Below are 18,681 nucleotides of genomic sequence, written 5' to 3'. Positions count from 1 at the left end.
GCACTTTTTTTTCTCACTAAAACTAAAATATCTTGGCACTGGAGTATCGAAACTACGTTTTCTTTTAGAGAAAAATGTCCGTGGTGAAATTTCCTACATGCTACATTCATTAGTTCTACTGAAAAAAAGGTCCAACCAATTGTAAGTGAGCATTTTACAAAAAAAAAGTATAAAAAAACAATTTTTCGACATTAAATTGCCTGGAAGAACCCAAAAACATAAATATTGGTCAATTATCGAAAGTGCATTTTGATCCTTGGACAATAAACTATCATTTAAAAAGTGAGCACCTATATTTTTTGACAAAACCTTAAAATGGGGCAAGCAAATTGCAACATTTTGGGTGCCCGAAATGCGAACGGAGCGCTGCGCTCGCAGAATCAAAATTAGATTAAAAAAGATAGGAGGAACATACACCTTAGATTTATTGGTCCTTTATGTGAAATCGTCTCAGCTTTCGAATGGATTTGTCAGTTTTTCGATAAAGCGGGGCGCCGGCCTTCAAAAATGACTTTTAAAAATACATTGGTGTTTTGTGGCTTAAAAATGTATGGAACGGTATTTTTCTGACAAGTTCATTCGAAAGCTCTGCTCATTTCCTTTCCAAAACACCCCTAAACATCAAGGGTTCGTTGAAGTTTTGCAAAGTTATTAGCAGTTTTGTAGGCGCGACTTAGTCAAAAAATTACCAACTAAAAAAAATGTTTTAGCTTCGTGGCGCCGAGGTGAGGACAAATTTAACCAACCAAACATGGTTTCGTTCATAACTTGGTGGGGGCTATTGGAAAAGTACATTGCTTTTGATTTTTGAGCACCTTGTGTAAATAGTGGTCCACTTTCAGCGAGAATTACTCATATTTACGTATAATTATGATTTTAAATTTGAGAAAATAATATATAAAATTGTTTTTCATGAATTAAGACAGCTGTTGATGCCATTTTTGCATAATGTGTTGATTGACTTCATTAAAACAGGAACAGAACAAAACAATCAGAGCGAGTTGTGGCGCTATAACCACGGCAAATAGTGTCCAGGGCATTTGTGGAAATACAATGTCCCATCCCCGAGGGTCCCGGAGCACCAAAACTTCTTAGCATGGTGGCTTCCAACGATTTATTGCCTATAAAACAGGAACGTGAGCGGGGGATCCCCACGTTTCTTCCTCCCCTGTAGATTCAGAACTGTATTGCTGTTTGAATATTCGTGTTCAAATTCAATCCAGTTCAACGAATCATCTTTGCGGTAAACTTTACGCAGTTGGCCTGGCCGTTTCGACGTTTGTGATGTTTCAATGCATGTTAATGCAATGGCGCACTGCAAATGTTGATAATGACAAGAAGATGCTAGGCGTCAATCAACCTAAGGCATTCTCCAGGATGCCCTCGAAAGACTGGCTGCGCTAGGGTTAGATTAGATTAGATTAGATTAGACAGGAACAGAACAAAACAATCAGTACATCGATGTCCAAATTTATTGATCTAAAATCTCCTGTAACTATTCGACTGTTGTCTCGAAATTCCGCAGCTGGCAGTACACAGAAAAAAATAATTTAAATTTGGAAGCTGTAATTTTGGAAGGTTGAATATTACCTCTTTTATGATGTAATTTTACCTCAATTTTGACTGAAAAAGTGACATTACACCAGAAAAGTGGTAAAATTACACATTTCCAGAGGTAAAATTACACCTTTTTCTGACATAAAAGATGTACCCCTTCCCAGATGTAATAATACCATGATTATGTAAATATGTTTTATATAAAACATGAAATTCAAAACCTATCTAAAATTTTACATTGACCGGTATTATTTTATTTGTTTTCGCTTCTTGTTTTTATACATTTTCAAAGGAATTTGTCTGGCTTTTCTAGTCACGCCATAAAAAAATAAATAAAAGAAATATATGTATAAAATACATATTGAATTTGAATCACAGTGTTTTTAAATTTGTGGTTTATTTAAAATCCGAAGCACAATACAGATAAAAAAATATTTTTTAATTTCTTTTAAGCTATCTAAAAACTGCTCTGCTCATGTTCGCATAATTGTCCCATATGCAAAAACAGCAAGCTGAGAAAAACGCATTTGAAGTTTGTCCCATACATAAGGCTACGTGTTAAGTTTTCACGGAAAAACTGGATTGCCTCCTGATTTCTAGAACAAAGTACTGGATGTTATAAGCTTTTCGGAAAGAGCACACGATTTTGAACCAAACTGCATCAATAACTCAGCTGTTCTTGTTTCGATTTAAGTGTAGATTATCACCAATTAATATTTTGAGCTAATTCTATGATTTTAAGCTTGAAAACATAACAAATATAATGAAAACATAGATTTTATGACTGTTTCAAAAATTTCCCGGGATCCCGGGAATTCCCGGGATTTTAAAAATATTTTTCCCGTTTCCCGGGAAATTCAAAACCCGGGAAAATTGGACGCGCTACTCGGATTCGTGATCAGGGACAAAAGTTACCCCTTCGGACAAAGTTTTACGCAAATCGAAGAGGGGTCGGGGCAACTTTTCCCGATTTCGTGTGAGTTGGTTATTCTCTCTACCATGTATGAATTCTGCGGTTTAACCGCAAACAGTTTTCGCAAAAGTATTTTTTTTCGTCAAATCAAACTTTTTAAAATTGAATATTGCATATCAACTGTACGGATTTCAAATGCATTTTCCAATAGTTTTTTAATTGAAATGTTGGAATTGGCTTGGAATATTTTTTTTTAGATTTGAAGCAGGCACAAATGCTTAAAATTGAAATTTCAACCGAAGCTGGCTTCGTGTTCTGCACAAGGGAAACGCCATTTTGTATTTATTTATTTATTTTTTATGGTTACAGGCACATCTATCCACCGATGTTTACCAAGTTGGATAAATATTAATTAGATTTTTACAGTGAAACGTTTGTTTCTCAGCTTGAATGCATTGAAAAGTTTTACTTTTGGATACAATTGCTTAGGGCGTCCAATTTTCCCGGGTTTTTAAATTCCCGGGAAACGGGAATAATATTTTTGGAATCTCGGGAATTCCCGGGATCCCGGGAAATTTTTGAAGCTGTAATGAAATCTATGTTTTCATTATACTTGTTGTGTTTTTCAAACCTAAAATTACAGAATTAGCTCAAAACTGGTAATTGGTGATAATTTACACTTCAATCTTAACAAGGACAGCAGTTTTTAAGATAGCTTAAAATACATTGAAAATCTCTCTGTGTTATGCTTTGGAATTTGAATGAACCGCAATTTTATATATATTTCTTTTTTATTTATTTATATAACATGGCTACAAAAGCTTAAACAATTTCATTGAAACTGTCTTAAACAACAACACTTTTGATAAGTTTAGAATTTTATGTTTTATATTAAAACATATTTTAAATTTTTTCCCTAAGTCACTACCGCCAACTGGAGATAATCGGGACTGCAGTCTGAATAGATACAGGAGATTTTAGAGCAATAAATTTAGAAATCGATGTACTAATTGTTTTGTAATATTCCTGTTGTAACTAAAGTCAATCAAAACAATCAGAACATTATGTAAAAAATGGCTAAAACAGCAGTCTAAATTCATTACTTTTGTCCTGATTTGCTACAGATGCTTGTTTTTGATGAAATAATTAAATTTGTTTTTTTTTAAGTTTCAAGTCATGAATATACGAAAATATAATACCAATTCTTTTTTATAATAAATAAAATTCAATAGAAAATATTGAAAGCGCAAGGCAGTTTGCGGATCAGCAAACTAAATTTTCAGCAATTTTCCCTAACAAGCCAAATTAATGCTGATACATGCCGTATACAAATTTGAATGCTTTAAAATTCTTATCGAGTACTAAGTATTCAACTATTCCTCTTTTTCCACAACCAAATCGGAGTTTCCAAACCAAACTTTGATTTGTTTTCGATTTCGGGAATTCCCGGGACAAAATTTAAAAATCCCGGGATTCGGGAATTCCCGGTTTTGGAGAAAAATCCCGGGATTTTGTCCCGGGAATTCCCGGGATGGACGCACTACACTTGCTGAAAAGTTGAACTGTTCAGTACTCAAATTAATGCTAAAAAGTACTTTTCAGTACTGTCTTTTTTGGCGATAAAGGTCAGGCGAGCTAATTGAAATAAGCCAAGCTAAACACACCTCTCTTCACACCATCAACATCTCCAACAATTATTCTAACACGGCATGCAGACAACACTTTTAATCTTTCTTCAATCTACCGTAATGATGGTGTTGCGACCTGCCGCCGGTTAAGAATGTCAACGAACCGGAAACTCATTATTACAGCTACAACAGTCTGCCTCCATGTTCAATGGATGCTCCTCTAGCCCACGGCGTAAGACCAGAAGGAGCATCAATGATAGACCTACATCCAGCCAGTTCAAGAATGATGGCGGCGGCGGCGGTATTTAAAAAAGACACGCAACATCAAATGGGGGGACAAACGGCGGGAAAATGAACACATTTTTTATCGTTTGTTATTGCCGCTGGTTAGTACGCCATGTCGTCGATGTCACTGTGGGAAGAGAGGGTTATGTTTCCTCATTGAGGGTTATGTTCCGTCGGGCACGCGTCAATAGCTCGCAATGATGCACAGCTTCCGGAACAACGCGTAGGCAAATTTAACATCCGTAGGTAGCCAACTCCAAACCCTTCAACCACTTGAACTACGCGCGTATCTCAAGGGTGTCAAAAGTAGGTCAAGTACCCCTACGCCGGTGGAACCGATTCCCGTTTGCCACGCCAGTCCCAGAAAAGACGAGCTACCTATATAATGCCATATTGAATATATCTGCCTGCTGAGTCTTGTTTGATCTTGCCGACTTACCACGCGCATGAGACGCACACACGGAGGGACACGTGGTGTGGCGGAAGACCGGGGATCGGTTCTATTTACGACCCACACCAGAGATCCCGGACTCGACCCAGACGCGTCGTCTTGTTGTTGTTGTCGCGCATAAATCTGGAACGAACTTTGGGGCGAGTTTCTGAGACAGCTTCGTTTGAATTCGGTGTGCGGTTTTATTGTTTCATATCCAGATTTTTAAGCGAAGATGGCGTTCGAATTGTGAACGCCCGAAATGTCAAAGTCAACCAACATTACGAATAAAGTGTGCCATGGCATGACAGCCACATTTTTTCTAATGTTGGTGCTACTGAGCGATTCTGACATTTCGGACGTTCACAATTCGAACGCCATCTTCGCTTAAAAACCTGGATAGTGAATCTTGAGTAACGGAATTTTTGTTGGTTTAATGGGTACCATTTTGTTGGGTTTTATATAAATGGATTCCTCGACGATATGAAACAAAAACTCCAGGATAGCTACAAAACTTTATTAGTTTTTTTTTACATTTCATCATATTGTTCAGATTTAATTTGAGTTCATCAATTTCAAATTTGTCAAATGCGAGTTTGTTACATTGCAAACACGTGCATTTTGAATGTTTCAAAAATATTCAGACAGTTTGTATGGAGAATAAGAGCGGTTCGTCGCTGTTGCAAACAAGCAAAAATTGCATGCAGCAACATGTGGAAGTAGCGAACAGCACTAATTCTTCATACAAACTTTGGAGAAAATCCATTCGGTCCTGTGTAATATTTTTGAAAAATTCAAAGTGCACGTATTTCTGGGGACCCTAAACTTCATGCTTCCCTTCGAGTTGAGTCTGTGCAGAATCAATACTCCACCACTAACATAGCCATCTTTGTTGTCATGTTCCTAGTCTTTCATTTCAAATGATCTTAAATCATATCATTTGGCGCTATTGCAATGTTAATTGTAAATTTAAACATTTGAAAATATTTTTTTATTAAAAATTGAGAAAATATAACACAAGTAAACATTGAAAATCTGATCAATGGATTTAATGATATCATCGATAGAAAATTGAGGGTCAATTGGGTAGAACTTAAAAAGCTCATTTTAGGAATTTTCACTCCTTGCAATCAAACATCGGATCGAATTGAATCAGAGTAAATTGAACAAAAAATCATAGCTTTTAATATTTTTTTAAAAATTAAAAAGGATTTTTTTTAATTACAAAAATACAATTTTGTTGAATAATTTAACATAAAAAATAGATATATTTTAATAACAGTGTTTTTCAATTTAGGATAAATTTTAAATCTAAAATTTGATTTGTGTGTGTTTCAGATATTTAAAAAACTTTTTTTTTTCAAAAAAATACATAACTTGACTAAAAACAAACCATCCGTCATACCTTATAGGCTTTTAGATCAAAAATTGACTTCTTGTCTACTAAAACATATCAAAAGAGAGCAATTCCAGCTCAAATCAGGATTTTTTCTGGTACTTTTGTACCCGACCCTCTCCGATTTCAATTAAACTTTGTAGACATGTTATCCTAGGCTTATATAAGTCATTTTTGTGTATATGGAGCCAATAGTACTCGAGAATAACATTTGAGAAGGGCGTAAGGTATTTAAATATTTTAGTATTTTGCAATTTAAAAATTACTGTATCTCGAAGCCGTTGCATCGTATCAAAAAGTGGTCAAAGACAAACTTGTAGGAAATTGGACGGGCTTTCTGATAAAAATACACTGAAACAAAAATACACGCCACTTTTATGTCATTTTTCAATTTTTAAGTTTAAAAGTTAAATTTGAAGGTGATGTCACGATTTTTTTTCGCTCAAAATTTTTGAGGAAATACCCTAAGATGTTACCAAAAGACTGACGAAAAATGCAGGATGGTATGTCTCTCCTAAAAAAATACAAAAATCATTTACTAAAACTGTTTTTTTGAAAAGTGGTCTAAACGTCAAAATTTTTAAAAACCGGTAGTGGGAATCGATTCCCCAGATAATTTTACATAAAAGTCTCCATATTGACCATTGTCCTAAGTCCAATCCTTGTGAAGTTACAGCGGTTTTAAAAATAAAAATGTTGAAAAAACGGGATTTTTTGTGGTTTTTGGCATTTTCTATATGACAGACTTGGTTTTTCAGTCTCGTAAATATTTTTACCGGAAAGCTCGTCCAATTTCCCATAAGTTTGCCTTTGACAGCTTTTTGATTTATATCGTTTTTATATTTACGTAATCAAATTTACTATCCAGTTTACTATACTACACTGAAAAAATATTATGTTTTCAGTTATGAGCAATGTAATTAGCTTATATCTGTAAGCCCATACATCCAATTGAAATGTGGTCAAAGACAAACTTATGGGAAATTGGACGAGCTTTCCGGTAAAAATATTTCCGTGACTGAAAAATCAAGTCGGTCATATAGAAATTGCCAAAAACCATCAAAAAACCTATTTTTTCAACATTTTTATTTTTAAAACCGCTGTAACTTCACAAGGATTGGACTTAGGACAATGGTCAATATGGAGACTTTTATGTAAAATTGTCTGGAGAATCGATTCCCACTACCGGTTTTTTTTTAAAAAAATGACGTTTAGACCACTTTTCAAAAAAACAGTTTTAGTAAATGATTTTTGTATTTTTTTAGGAGGGACATACCATCCTGCATTTTTCGTCAGTCTTTTAGTAACATTTTAGGCTATTTTCTCAAAAATTTTGAACGAAAAAAATTTATGACATCACCTTCAAATTTAAGTTTTAGACTTAAAAATCAAAAAATCTCATAGATGTGGCGTGTATTTTTGTTTCAGTGTATTTTTTCCAGAAAGCCCGTCCAATTTCCTACAAGTTTGTCTTTGACCACTTTTTGATACGACGCAACGGCTTCGAGATACAGTAATTTTTAAATTACAGAATACAAAAATATTTAAATACCTTACGCCCTTCTCAAATGTTATTCTCGAGTACTATTTGCTCCATATGCACAAAAATGGCTTATATAGGCCTAGGATAACATGTCTACAAAGTTTCATTGAAATCGGAGAGGGTCGGGTACAAAAGTATCAGAAAAATTCCTGATTTGAGCTGGAATTGTTCAAGATTTAAAAAATAAGGGGATAAAAATGATCAAATTCGAGTTTATATCGAGTGTATATTATATGATATGATAATTTTAATAAAAAGTATTAAAAAAATGGACAGTCCTCAAATTTGTATGGAGACTTGTATGGAGAAACTAATGATGCAAAATGACCTCATTGGACATAAAGAATCGAAGGACAAAGTTTGATACAAATAAAAAATACATTGAAATGTCGATTTGCGAAATTCTAGAGAATTGCTCAACTGTATTAGAAGCAAATGTCACAAGAACTGCGAAATCTTCGGGCTAGAATAAAATAGCTTCAGCTAGAAATAAGTTCAAAATATATGGGCTCAACCGGGATTTGAACCCGGGACCTCTCGCACCCAAAGCGAGAATCATACCCCTAGACCATTGAGCCAACTACGAAGAAAAAGTGGATCGATACCAAATCAGTCAGTTGTCTTCAAGTTTTCACTTCGTTTCTCTTTGTTGCTTCCAAATACTATGAACCGAACAGGTATAACATGTTTTCCGATAAATGCTGTGATATTTTAGGGTTTTCGAAAAAGATAAATGGAGTAAAAAAAGGTGATTTTTGCTGCTGAAAAATTTACAGGCGACATTATGGTTTAGGGGTATGATTCATACTTTGGGTGCGAAATGTTTTGATTAATTCTATGATGTTAAAAAATAAATGTATTTGAATTTACAGAATATTTCTTTTAAAAAAGGAAAAAAAAAGACAACAACACACTTGCCAAACAGTCTCGCCAAGATGTCTGCCCTGAACCACAGCTCACAGCTCACATAAAAAAATCATGTTCACAGATTTTCAACATCGAGCAACAATGGGCAGCCAAGAAAAGACCCCTTCGGGAACATCATCACCGCCAGTGCCACTTATTATGTACTTGTGGTGTTGTGTTCTACCAACCCCTGCCTTCCTCCACCCCCCAACGTTACAACATAAAGACAATCAACCCTCAGTGCGGTTTCCCCAACGGAGCTATGTCCCCCCCCCCCCCCCAACCCATCTGGTTCTTGTTCTTCTCCGAAGCATGATGTTGACGATGATTACGATTATTATTTATCGCCTGGAAGGCGTGTCACATTTCACACCTGACTGCCCGCCCTCCGCTACCTCTCAGCTTCGTCGTCGTCGAAGAAAATTGAATTCGCTTCAAGGCCTCGCGCGGCCACCACTTGCCATCATCAGGACCATGTTGAAAAGGTGCGAAAAGTACGGATGAATGTTATCACACCGACCGACCAAACTCGACGCAGTCTCTCATAATGTGGTACTTATTCCTTTATTATTTCCATTCTGAACCCTTCGCATCAAGTGGGGGGGAAAGAAATCGGCCGGATAATACGGCGAATCGCTGAGGGCATCCTCCTCCTTGGGGTTTTCAAAGTGGCGAAGAATTGAACCGCCGCGTTGCATACGTGCTCAAATGCAGGTTTATGGTCTGAGAGGGGACACTTTTGACGAAGGAACAATTGTCTACGCAATGGTGTGAAACAAAGGTTCAATAGGCCTTGGAGGATGGGTTTTGAAAAAAAAGTGCAGCTTGCAGAATGGATGCGGCGGAACTGGATCAGATTTTGAGAGTATAAGAAGTGAAGGCATTTGATAGTTTCAAGCTTGAGGAAATTTGATATTTGAAGTTACCAGTACTTAGCTGCTTAAAAACCTAATTTAATATCGCATCGCAAATTTAATTTATTTACCAAATGTTGATGTCCTTGTTTTGACCAACAATCTTCAAATTTTAATTTTTAGTCTATGATTTTTTACAATTTTTCGCAACCTAAAAGCCCAACTGTTTTTTTTAATCAAGAGCAAATCAGAAAAATATGTCCGATACATTATTTTCATTGAAACCGTGAGGATCTGTCAAACCTTTTGCATTTTAGTTTTTTTTAATTTTATACGAAGAATGTGCAAGATATCTTTGCTTCATACAAAATTAAAAAAAACTCAAAATTTAATGGCAGACTATTTTTTATGAAAATTTAAGACAAATAAGGGAATTAATGGTTATAAGGTTGTTTCAAATTTGATTTTATTTTATGGTTCCCCTACTAACATTTTTTTCTCAAATAATATGAAAATATTTTTTTAAATATTTTTTTAAAATTTCTGTTGTTTTGTGTAAAAACCTTGTTTAACGTTTATTGTTGTACTTTTGATCACAAAAGGCACAATTGTTTTTTTACAGATTTTGAACTTTAGAACCACAGATCTGACACACAGTAGACTTACAACTTTTAAAAGGAAATGTGGCGTTATTAATGACAGTAGTAAAATGTAAAAATAATGTAGAAAGCGATTTGTGATAAGTTTTTTCTTGAGAATTAAGAAAATTTGGTTTGAAATTTTTATTTTTATTTTTGTTTTTATTTGATTTGATAACTTTTTGAAAATTGTTTAATGTCAATTCGAAGGAAACTTCTGAACTAATGTAAAGCTTGTATTATTTTTTAGAGATATATTATTAAAAAATTATAATTGAAAAAAATAAAGGCAAAATTAATTTTACAAGGAAAAAAAATCTAAATTTTTTCGATAAAATGCTTCGTTTTCAAGTCATACCTTGTTCAAATCCCATTTTCGAATTTCCGACTCTTTCCCAACTTTTCCAGAACCCCAAATGATAGTTACATTCTAAAACTGTCTTTAAAAAGTCAAAATTTCCCAAAAATAAAAAATAAGCATATAAAGTTAAACTAGAAACATAACAACGCAATTTTTAACAAAAACCTTTAAAACTCACAATTTTATTTCATGACGAAAATTTGCAACCCGAGCAGACGGAAATAACTTGGGAATAACGTTTTTTGATATTTGAAAATACTAGGCCGATAACATTTTATGTTATTTATAACAAGATTTGTTATTCGTCGTTATGATTTTTTTGTTATTGGATTGTTATTGTAATAACATACTAATAACATTTTTAGTAATTCTTCGAACAAATCTTTGTTATTATTTTTTGTTATTTTAACAACTAATCCGATCATCCCAATAACAGTTGGAGGTATTCTTCCATAACAAAAAATGTTATTACAAAGTTGTTTTAGCTTTCAACCAATATCAAACCAATAACGAATTTTGTTATGATAACATAAACTGTTATTAAACTCTTATGCAAAAATGGATTTTTCAAGAAGATTCCATAACATTTTCTGTTATTTTAACAGTATTTGTTATTGAAATGGCATGAATTTAGTTATTACCGTCTGTTCGGGTAATGCATAAAATTTCATGTTTCATTTGAAAAAATTCCCAGACATAAACATCCATCCAATATGCTTGTTTGAAGATAAAAAAGGTAGCCAAAAGCTGAAAAAAGCTTTATTTAAAGCTATATTTAGAATTTTCAAGCTTGAGCTTGTTTCAAAACATTTCGATGTATCGAAGAATTCGTTGAAACAATATTTTTATCAAGCTTCCTTTACAATTTTGTAGATTTTGATATTCAATTTAGTGATCAGCGCTGATTTATGAAGTTGTATGTATTTTAATGTTTTTTAAATGCAAAAACCAGTTAAAGAAGGATTGATGCTTTATTTCTCATTTTATGCGAAATTTGTAAAAAGGCTAAAGAAAATTTTGTATTTTTATCATATTTTCGAGAAGTAAAAAACTTATTTTATTCATTCCATTTGAATCAAAAACATTTTGATATCATTAGATAGTTTAGTGTGTTTAATATTATGAAAATTAAGCTTCATTTTTTACATGCTGTAATAGAACAAAAAAAATGGAATGGAACAAATAAGACAGATAATTGGAATGGCTCATTGAATTTATTGAACAAATTTTAATCATTAACAAAAAAAAAATATTACCAAACTCCAGTTGGAATCGTTTTTTTCACGCTGATCATAATACAGTCCAGACTCGATTATCCGAAGGCCTCGGAAAAAAATCACTTCGGATAATCGAAACTTTGGACAATCGAGTCTCGATTTTTTTTTCGTTGCCTTATTTTTGATGATTGAGCTTAAGTATAAACCTATAAACTACACTGAAATGATTTAGAATTTTTAGATCCAAGATGGCGGCAAAAATGGCGGTGATAACACATTGAAAAATAGTTTTTTTTTATTATTTATAAGGCAAACAAATATTCAAATTTGACTAAATTGAGGTCGCAGATCGAAGAAAATAAAAAAAACTACAAAAAAAACTTTTTTTTTGTCGTGATTAGATTATCCGAAGTCCCATACAAACCTTCGGATAATCGAGTCTGGACTGTAGTTGAAATTAAGCTGTAATTGGGTTTTCAAAAGCTCATATTTTATTTAAAAATCTCGATTTTTTTACGGATTTTGGTTTTATTTTTTTACTTGCCATCCTAGACAGTTATTTTAATCTTCTCGTTGATTTTAGGTGCAAATAAGAATGTAAATTTCTGTGAATAGTTTTTTTTTCAAATATTAGGATTTTTCCACAACTTTGAAAATCGGACAATTAGTTGGCGGGATATACCTATAGCACTGCAAACAATTAAAATTGAGAAAATTTTAATTTGACAAAATGAAACATTTGGAAAAATTTCACATTTTTCGAGCATAAGTATTTTTAAAATTTGAAAATCATGCCTAAGGTTTAAAAAATGCCAAAACACTCAGATTTTACTTCATTTGAAATGCCTCGATATTACTAGAAAGTTTTGCTGAGAAAGTTTTTCTATCAAAATTTGTTAAAATTGTAGAACCAACTAGAACCCAATAGACTTTTTATGCATCAATATTTTAAGTTAAAGATAAGTAGTGACAATGAAAATAATAATATTTCACGATTACTTAAAGTAAGGATAAATTTTCCCACATAAATTCTCCACTTTCCGCAGCCCACAACGCTGTCCTCATTAGTCTGGTTAAACTCTCTACAACCATCGCTAATAGTCGTGAAAGCGTTTATTGTGTCGTCCTAAATCCTCGTCAGGTTCTCACCTCGTGCCAGCAGGAACCATCAGCAAATCCGGAGAGGGGTGCCTGTGGTAAAAGATATAATTTCACCCCCCACGTGAGCACACAAAATCATACAAATTCATATTTTCATAACCGAGGGTCGAACTCAGATATGAACATGCCACATTGTATGAAGTTGTAAATATTTTTTGTTGGCTGGCGACGGATTTGGTGCACACTTCCTTCCGGGGTCGACTCGAAACAGACAGGACTTCCCCCTTGCTGTCGTGACAAGGGATCATAATTTTTTTTCGTGAGGGGTGCCGCCGCGTATCATCATCAATGGTTCATAATTCATGGGTACTTAACTTTGTTGCAGTTTTATTTGCTTTTCAACAACGAAAGAAAAAAAGAAGAGATAAAAAGGTAAACCTAGCTATTTGCCAAACGCCCCTTGTTTTGCTCGTGACGGCGATTATGATGATGGGAAAGAAAATATTAAAAAAAACGCGCCCAGCTAATTTCTGCGAAAGGTTATTTTGCTGTTTTTTGTGTGTGTGAAAGAGGAGAGCTGAGAGTTGAAAAAGTCAACGATTCGCTTTATCACCTGGGTGAGTGACTTGAAGTGGGAAATTTTTGCCGCGGCATGTTTTGCCGTCAGATGTCAGAAGGTTAAATGGAGGAGATTTTTTGAAAACGTGTTTCACTATGGACATTTCTTTTGAATTTGATAGTTTAAATTTTTATATTTTGCTGTTTTTGCATTTTTGTATTTTTGTATTTTTGTATTTTTGTATTTTTGTACTTTTGTATTTTTGTATTTTTGTATTTTTGTATTTTTGTATTTTTGTATTTTTGTATTTTTGTATTTTTGTATTTTTGTATTTTTGTATTTTTGTATTTTTGTATTTTTGTATTTTTGTATTTTTGTAGTTTTGTATTTTTGTTTTCATTTTTATTTTTCGTGTTCTTTTTTTTTTTTGCGATACTTGCAACAAATTTTTAACACTTGTTGCGGCTTCTTCAACGAGAAGGCAAAATTTATAGCTCAGCTGAAAACTGCGAGCAATATTTATTTGCTGCGAAAACAATCTGAAAGGTTCAGATTTAGAGAGCGGCATCTTTAGAAATGTATTTCTGTTTTCTTGCAGTCGGTTCACGGCGCAAATCTCAATCTGTTGCATCATTTGGGATTTGTTAAAATTTGCGCAAAATTTTGCGAAAACAGCTCTCTTTCTTCTCAAACCAGATTATATTATAATCCACTGTTTGCTGCCACAAAAGACACGTCCATAAATCGTGCCCCTAATCATCACATATATGTTGGATTGGAATATCCCGACGTAAAACTAGACGCAAAACGAGGGGCGCGAAAATCTGGTAGGCAGGCAATCAATAACCCGCGCGCTATCAGCTTGTGCAATCTTCTGCTGGATAGACGAACGACGCTGAAGGAGGACTGCACAGTGGGCTTCACTGCGATTTTTTGTAGTTATTGTGCTCGACCAGAGATGGCGCCACTGTAGTTGTTCAAACTTGCACGCAAGAGTTGCGTGCAAGTTGCTCAATTTCATCAAAATTCCAAAAATAATTCCAAATATTCTCACCGTGCCAGTAAAAAGGGTCGGTGAAAGAGCAATTTGGTCCAGGGTGCTGCTGCCACTGCTGATTTGCACGCCACGGCTGACCAACGGGGCCGGTTCGTGACCAATCCGTTTAGCGTCCAATTCACCAGCGGAAAATACGATACATCCCGCCGGCCGGCCTGCCGGCCAACAAGAACTGAGCGAGGTTCATGTACCATATATCATACGGCTGCAAATGGTGGTGGGCTTGGGGTTTTATGCTGATGTTGTCCCACGAATAAAATGCGAGATTAATGATTTTCATGATCGAACTCATAACTTTGCTTGTTAAGTTGCTAGGGGGTTGTAGCGAAACAAGTTTGTAACTGATCTGGATCGTTTCAGTTCTTCAACTTGGTCAGACACATTTTTTTCGCCAAAAGATGGCGCCACTTGAACTGGCATGACTTGCACGAAATTATTGCATGCAAGTTAGCTAGATATTCTAGCATTCAATCAAATGCCCATTTTAAATCACAGAAAATCGCGACATTTCCCTCATCCAATCTGCCAAGCCCTTAACCCTGAAGTGACCACGCGCAGCCTGTGCAAATTGCGTCAAGGTGAATGTCAACGCACAACCACTTCACTCAAGATCAGCTTGCAAGAAGCAAATTTTGCGCAAACATGGGGGCATAAATATTTTTGCAATTGTAATTAGGTTCATTATTTTTATTCAAATATTACAAGAGCAATCCCGGGCCGGGTTCGGCCCTCTTGGCTCACGAGTGCCCACTCACCCAGCGTTTTGTTCAGCATCCTGGGGCGATGGAAATTTGCATACATTCGCGGATGTGTACTTATTTATTTTTTTTTGTTCTGCCAACTTCTGGCCAGTGGCCATTTCGCTCGACCAAATGGTGGTCCTCCTCGTTACTCGAATTGCATTTCTGTTGCAGTTTTGAAGGGTGAGTGTAAGGAAACGAAATCAATTGTATGGAAAGCTGCAACGAATAAATTGAGCATGAATTATTGGACGTTGATGCTTTTGTTTCAGGGCGCGCTTGTTTATGAGAGCAGACGCCTCTCCAGCTGAAATTGTTAGTCTGAAGGGTAAATCTCCTGTCCATCAAAATTGCATTCGTGTTCAGACATCTCAAGTTGCGCGTTCTAGAACGATTGCTTCGCATTGTGCAACTAAGTAGTACAACTCTCGATCCTTTGTTGTCAAAAGTAGCAACTCATTCGCAGACCGTTTTTTGGTTGAATGGATTTCATTTCAAGTGCAGACGATTTACTTTCCCCTTAAACGACCAAAACATTGCACCTTTCAGGTGCTCAACCAAAGATGGCGCCACATTACTAGTCCCAACTCGCACACAATAATCGCATGCAAGTTCAAGCCCCCCACCAAAAAATCGCACCCAAGGACGTTCAAGGGACGCAACGAAACTCAGTAGCAGTAGGAATGTTGTCACTTTTCATTCACTGCAGGTCGTAAAACGACCGTGCATTCACTACTTGATGTTCTGGCGGAGACGACCGACAAATGTACTATTTAACTCCGCAAGACTTTGAAGTTGGTGCCGGGTGCGGTTGGGGCCAAGTCGGCGAGATGGAAAATCGATGTTTTCCTGGGGAAGCCAACGAACAGGGGCACACACAAGCACAAGCCAGAAAAAAAAAAAACAAAAGAGGACAGGGAAATTTCAAAACATCAAAGGAAAATATTTTAATGCGACGGGCGAGCTTGGTTGGGACGAGGGGGTGCTTTGAAGGGCGGGGATTTTAAGGTTGTTTAGTGGAGAGAGGTATTTGTGTTTACATGGAATGTTGAGACAGTCTGGAACACAGCGAGAGAGTGGATCTAGGTCTGGTCCAAAGTTCACGGAAAATCGATAAAAACGTTTTAAAGGCACTGTCAGCCGTGTTTTGTGGGATTGTTTTAAAGTTTCTTCTTTAGTGAAATTGACAGTACAATCAACCTCTCGTGGTAATGTGTTTTGTTATATGTTTTCTGTGATAGTTTTATTTCAACATAAACAAGTTTTAGGAAAAAATATTCTTCAGAGTCTGCAAGCAATGTATATCAAACACGTTTGATTCATTTTGGTGCAGATATTCAATATTTTTTCAAGGAGTTGAAAAAAAAAACACAAAAGTTTATTTTTTTAACATTGATTATCTGAGCAATGTTTTCCAGATATAATCGATTAAAAATTGAGGGTCATATGAGTAGAAACTTTTAGTGATTTTTATTCTTTGCTTCGACCCTAGATCAAAAACAAACCAAACATTTTTTTTAAATTAATAAAAGACAATTTTGTTGAATAATTTAACCTTAACATGGCCGTAACTCAAAATATTGTCACTTTCTCAAAGTTTTACAAAAGTACTTCTAGATTTAAAATCTAGTTTAACATCTAAAAATGATTTTTAATTTTTTTATGTCTTTTAAAAATTATCTAATAAAACACTAAAACAAACTAACTAAAAACACGAGTTTTTGTGATAAAAAGTTATTTAAAAAAGGGGTTATTTTTTATCGTGTACTATTTAACTATTGAATAGTCCTAATAATAACTGAAAAATTTGCCGAAGCCAACAAATTAATTAGAAAATCCTTTCTCGAGATGGAAAATTTCAAAAGTTTTCATAGCATTTTTCTATGGACAGCCCCCGAATTTGTATGGAGACTCGATTGGAAAAGTTTCATACAAATTAAAAAATACAAAAATTAAAATCAGTTTTTTTTATTGCGAAATTTATCATTGGTTTTATTTTTCATAAAAAAATTGGGGTTGTCGTTCCATACAGTGCACAGTGGGCGAAATGGAACCCAAAATCGGACTTAATTGAACGCGGCTGGTTCCCTGGTATTAATAATAGTGTTTCTTATGTAAAAAAATCCGGGGAATCGATTGGTGATGGTTTCATCCACCGCACAAAAACGGCAAAGTGTGCATTTTGCCCAATTCCCCATTTTTTCACATTTTTTCTTGAAAATCGGTCTGTATTTAGAGCGGAGGTTTTATGCGGCCTTCCAAAATGCACTTAACTTATGTGAAAATGTCCCAGGAATCCAGTAAAAATAATCACTTGCACCGCAAAAATCATTGTAAAATTATGTAAAATTGTCTGATCTTTACGATAAAAATATTTTCAGATTTTTAAAATCTGACCTAACATTTGAAAACGGCCAAAAATGCTTTTATAGCGGAATTGGGGTTAAATGGACCCTAGATGATTTTTGCGGTGCAAGTGGTTATTTTTGCTGGATTCCTGGGACATTTTCACATAAGTTAAGTGCATTTTGGAAGGCCGCATAAAGCCTCCGCTCTAAATACAGACCGATTTTCAAGAAAAAATGTGAAAAAATGGGGAATTGGGGCAAAATGGAACCTTTGCCGTTTCGTGCGGTGGATGAAACCATCACCAATCGATTCCCCGGATTTTTTTTACATAAGAAACACTATTATTCATACCAGGGAACCAGCCGCGTTCAATTAAGTCCGATTTTGGGTTCCATTTCGCCCACTGTGCAGTGCTGAGAGAATAATCGCAAATCTAACAATATTAATTTTCTGATCAATTCGGTTTCTTCGGCAAAGTTGTAGGTAATGGTCAAGATTTGTGTTTTTTAAAAAGGTGCACTTTAATTTTTCGTTGAGAAATTTCATTTTTTTTCAAAAATAAAAATATGGAAAAAAACAAATTGTTTTATGTAAATTAAAATTTGGAACCGAAGAATTTCTCCTAAAATTTTTACGCTGTGCTCCGTTTAAGAGTTGAGCCGATGCAACTTTTTTTTTTTCGAATATTGTCGTTTTTGAATCTTTTAAATTTCAATGGAAACAGAAGTGTGATCAACTAAAATCAGTTTGACCATGCACGCCATCGTTTAAAAAATAATTGGAATATTTGTAAAATTTCGACGCGCAGTCCTTTTTTTGCATAAAAATAACTTTTTGCCAAAACAAATCATGAGTCATGAAGTTTGCAATCCTTTTTCCACTGATTTTTTTTAAACCAATTCAAATTTTTATGATTTTTTTGTTTCCCCTCCTCGGACTCGGCCAAAGTTAGGGGACAGAAACTTTCAAAAATCTTAGCTCTTTTAAATTGTTTTATTTTTTTTTTATTTTGAAAATCTTCGCTCTTTTTCTGTTGAGAACATTTCCGAAAGGATCAGAATATTCTCTTAAATTTTATGCTGTTTTGTTGATCCGATATTTGATTTTTAGAAAAAAAAAAAAAAAAAATGGCGAAAATGTGTTTTCT

The 18,681-nt window shown here is 34.8% G+C and overlaps 1 protein-coding gene and 1 non-coding gene across 2 annotated transcripts in view; both read right to left on the bottom strand.

Moving 5' to 3' along the window:
• Positions 1-18,681, bottom strand: part of LOC120412717 (low-density lipoprotein receptor-related protein 6) — a 95,263-nt gene that overhangs the window by 20,847 nt on the left and 55,735 nt on the right. The window lies entirely within an intron of this gene.
• On the bottom strand, positions 8,259-8,330 carry Trnap-ugg (transfer RNA proline (anticodon UGG)). Its single transcript has one exon. It is a non-coding gene; the product is annotated as a tRNA-Pro (tRNA).

This window comes from Culex pipiens, chromosome 2, assembly GCF_016801865.2.
Source record: "Culex pipiens pallens isolate TS chromosome 2, TS_CPP_V2, whole genome shotgun sequence".
NCBI lineage: Eukaryota > Metazoa > Arthropoda > Insecta > Diptera > Culicidae > Culex > Culex pipiens.
This window is presented reverse-complemented; position numbering and strand designations above follow the sequence as displayed.